Consider the following 4912-nt stretch of genomic DNA (forward strand, 5'->3'; position numbering starts at 1 on the left):
CAAAGAAAATTATTTGTAATCTAAATATTAATATGAAACTCTTCTTAAATGCGTTTTCCATATATTTTCTTGTACTTTTAACTTAGAAATGAAACCATATACAATAAAATATTTAATTTCATATATGATTCATCTTGTGATCCCAATTCTCATTTCCATCAGACTGGGAAGTAAGCCTCCTAGGTTTATGCATTACAACTACAGTACTATGAACATTTATTTATAATATCGTGTGATTATTCGATGAAATATTTTCCCTTGCCCTACTGCTTATATTTAACCAATCCATAGGGATTTATCAGCATTTAGGCCTTGAAATATGAAATCATTAGTTATTTTTTATTTCATATATGATTAAGAGTGAATTCATATTTCCCCCCATGTGCATGTGTGAATATTATAATTATTATATATATATATATTATATATATATATATATATATATATATAGTATATATATATATATATACACACATATAGAGAGAGAGAGAGAGAGAGAGAGAGAGAGAGAGAGAGAGAGAGAGAGAGAGAGATCCATCGCACACTTCACAAGATTAATTAATGTTCGCAAAAAGTACCAAATTACCACCGATATAACACACAATAAATTAATCTATAAACTCTTAGTCACCGCATTGCAGGTCAATATACACCAAGAATAAAATAAAACTGCAGTACTATGTTCCCGAGAAAAAAAAATATTCCCGAAGATAAAAAAAAATAACTCTGAGTGCAAATTCTCCTTCCTCCACGCCAGAATTTGCTACAAAATAATATTCTTGAAAGAAGTCTGGCCATGCGGCAAGGGAGTTTTTAAATAATGTATGCATAATTTGGCTTGATGATGCAGAAAGTTGGAACGGTGGATAAGAATTGGCCGCTACGTGAAAAATAGAGGCATCGGCTGGAAATCTCTTAAAAGAGAACAAGTTGAAGACGCGAAAGTTTTCACAATGAATATTGAGTGTTCGAAGAAATGAAATAAGATATTTCACTTTTTACGTTCTAAAAATGAATACTTGATACTAAACGATTTCCAGATTTATGGAAATATTAATTTTGCCTATCAAATTAATCATCAATATTCTAACCTTTATTATTTCTTTGCTTATGAAATGTTTAAATATCATATTACACGATTTAGAACTTATATATCTGAAAACCATATTTTTTTTCTTTCTTAACAACGAAAAGTCAAATTCGTAAGCTGTATGTATCATTAATAAATGAACTACCTAAACATGCTTTGCATTAAATGGAGTTCAACCACATACTCAAAAATAATCATTGCCCTTCAAGACTACTTCAATGAAAAGACGCCAGCAAGATTAACTGGATCTGAATACCGTCAATTTGAGTTTTAGTAAGCATCATAAAATATGAATTCAAAAAGAAACCCAATGTATTGGCTTTAAAAAATGCACCATTAGTTATATTTTTGTCTGAGCTTTTACACTAATTATGTTTAAAGGTAAGAAAATTTCATTTCACAAAATTTAAAACCAGTGATTCAACTACTATCACCAGAAAGCTCTAAAACGGGATTTACTGTTTATCACTAATTGTGCTCATATTAATCAGGATTATTAGCGTAATAAGGTAATTACTTTCATTAAATTATTACAAATAATTCTTTATTACCGATTTCCTATTAAATTATAAAACACGAGAGAGAGAGAGAGAGAGAGAGAGAGAGAGAGAGAGAGAGAGAGAGAGAATAAGTCACGAAATTAACATGTTAATATTTTTTTCTTTAATAATGAATAACAAAAACAGTAACAATAAGCATAACCAGGCAACCACGTAAAACAGAAACTCTTCTTCTTAACTATATTATTATTATTATTACTTGCGAAGCTACAACCCTAGTTGGAAAAGCAGGATAATATAGGCCCAGTGAAGAAAGGAAACAAGGAAAAAATAAAATATTCTAAGAACAGGAACACTGAAATAAACATTTCCTATATACACTATGAGAACTTTAATAGACCAGACTACTCGGTGTAGTCTAAGGGAAAATGAACCGTAACCACAGGGAAGGATCTAATGCAGTACTATCTGGCCATTCAATGGACCCCATAACTCTCTAGCAGTAGCATCTCATCGAGTGACTGGTGCCCTGGCCAACCTACTACCTATAACCCAAAAGAGACGTTGATGGTAATGTTCTATTTTCTTATATAAAACAACTTTTGTAACTTTAGTGTAAATACACTAAAACCTCAAATTATAATGATTCTAACAACAAAAGCTTCTTAATTTATCGATTATAGTGTTTTTCTAACTAATTCAATATGACTATGAACATGAAAATCCTAAAAAATATGTTTGATATACTGTATTGAAAAAAAAAACAAAGGCAATTGCACAAATCATTTCAAGGACTTATTAAGAGAAAATAGCTTAAGCCACACCATCTTTACGAATATTTACAATACTTTTTTTTCAAAAACTAAATATTACACGAATTTTTTTAATAACATGTATAAACTAAAAGTATGACATACCCTAAATTCTGCTTTTCTAGATGGAGTATGTGCGTATATATATACTCACATACTCATATATATATATATATATATATATATGGAAAAATTTCTATACTGTGAATCCTTAACGATTTTATCTAATATCAATAGGCAGTCTGGAGAATTGATACTGTAATAATAACTTTACAATACATAATGTTGGAGCAAGAGAACGAATAAACTTAGAAACATTTGTAAAACTAAGCGAAGGAATCATACGGTCACCTTTGAGGAACTTGCCTGTATCACACCGGGGAGACAAAAGTTTTCAAAATTGTCAGTGGAAATAAAAAGGTGTACACCAAAACCTTTGAAATAAAAATATCTATATTTTAAACCGATAAGCGTTTTAATTCTTTTCTATATTAATTGTGTCGAATTTTATCCTTTCTCTTGAATATCGTTTGACGTTACTGGCTAAAAAAAAAAGTTTCAATGTTATCAAACAAAAGAATCCAACAAGGCGTTATATATACAGTATAGTCTAAAGTGGACTTTTTATCCAAAAAGTTAAAAGAAATAAAGGAAAACTCAAATCTGGGATTTATAAACTATATTGGTCCATTTCATTTGCGAATGAAATCATTTAAGCACATTTAATCAATGTAACTGCAATGAGGGCAGAAAATAGGGATCCTTTATTACTTTACCGATATGAGGGGGACCAGGTTCCACAGAAAATAGGGAGGCTGTTTGGTTGTGTGAGAGAGAGAGAGAGAGAGAGAGAGAGAGAGAGAGAGAGATATTGGATTGTTGTCGAGCTAAAATAGAAAAACAAAATTTCCACAAACGAAAAAGTGGTTCCATTAACAAAAAAAGTCTAAATAGTTATATTACAGGTTTTTAAAAACATATATTAAACCGATAAATTATTAAATATTTACAAAAGATTACAGATGTTTAGGCATCTAACTACCAATGGTTCAATGGTCAATGTTAACAACAAAAATAACATACTAAAGGATAAGGACATAAACAAAATACTTTGCAAAAGGTGCAATAACCCGTCACTTTTTTGCTTACGAATTCTCTCCTATGACTATAGCTAGCTATAGAAATAATTACGGTCTGACAAGGGATTAATACGATATGGAACATAAATCTCGACTGTTTCCCTTTTGTTTTCCTTGAAAGGAGACACGAACCTTTAATATTTGTATGGAAATAGGACTCATACGACAAGAAATTCTCAGGGCCTTCTGTCAAACTTGATGCACACCTCTCTCTCTCTCTCTCTCTCTCTCTCTCTCTCTCTCTCTCTCTCTCTCTCTCTGAGAATTGTTATCTTTACCTGTCAACTTGTCTTCTCAGCCTATCTGAATGAGAGTGAATTATTGACGTTTTATCATCTCAAAGACAGTTGTCTATATGACGTAACGCTAGCTATATTTTCAGTAAAGTTAAAAAACATGTGAAAATTTCTCACTTTAGTTCAAATTTATAGTGCCCAGGTTGCTTCATATTTTAAGACAACACATTTAGTTAATAAAAATATTAAATCTAACTGTATAATTATATCATTTAAATATACAAAGATATATTCCCCAGCCTGATCATTACAACTTATATGAACCAATCATCCATACGAAGTGGGAAAATTCGTTTCAAGTTTGGGTGTTTGGACCATTTCGATAATCATTTTTGCCAATGCAATTCTGAAATTCCATGACGTATGCCTTTTAAGGCGGTCTTTCCACACTTAAGCCATTTTCCATCATTCACAATTCTTTCCAAATGTTCATACTCTAACTCTGACAACTTATTCTTTAGAAAGATTCATTTGCTTACATTCGAGGTAAACGCCTCTTTTACCTTATGTTTATTTCTCCCTCTATATTGGTGTGTATACATATATACAAGCGTTACCTTTACAAATATATATATATATATATATATATATATATAATATATATATATATATATATATATATATTATATATATATACATATGGATATAAATCAACACAATATCGTGCTCAAATAGGAATAAATTTCTACCTCATACTGGGATCGAACCCTAGCCCCTTCAAATGAAAGGCCAGGTAGCATCCAACCATGCCACCAGTGGCGCAAAAAAGTCGAAACCTTACTTCTAACTGCAATTCGAGATATGTTTATATGTATATATAAGTGTGTGTGTGTGTGCGTGTGTGTGTGTGTGTGTGTATACTGTGAATATTTATATACATATGCAATAAACAGGGGAATTCCAAATATAAAGTAAATCCTGACTAGTTTCGTCTTACTTCTTCAAAAGTCCTCTTGAAGAAAAAAGGACCTAGTCAGGATTCCCACTATATTTTCTTTTTCCCTGTTTATTGCATATGTATATAAATATTCACAGTATAAGCATCACGTTCCCTGTGAGTTTTTTAGGTATTTCT

The sequence above is a fragment of the Palaemon carinicauda genome, chromosome 40 (genome assembly GCF_036898095.1).
Source record: "Palaemon carinicauda isolate YSFRI2023 chromosome 40, ASM3689809v2, whole genome shotgun sequence".
Taxonomy (NCBI): Eukaryota; Metazoa; Arthropoda; class Malacostraca; order Decapoda; family Palaemonidae; genus Palaemon; species Palaemon carinicauda.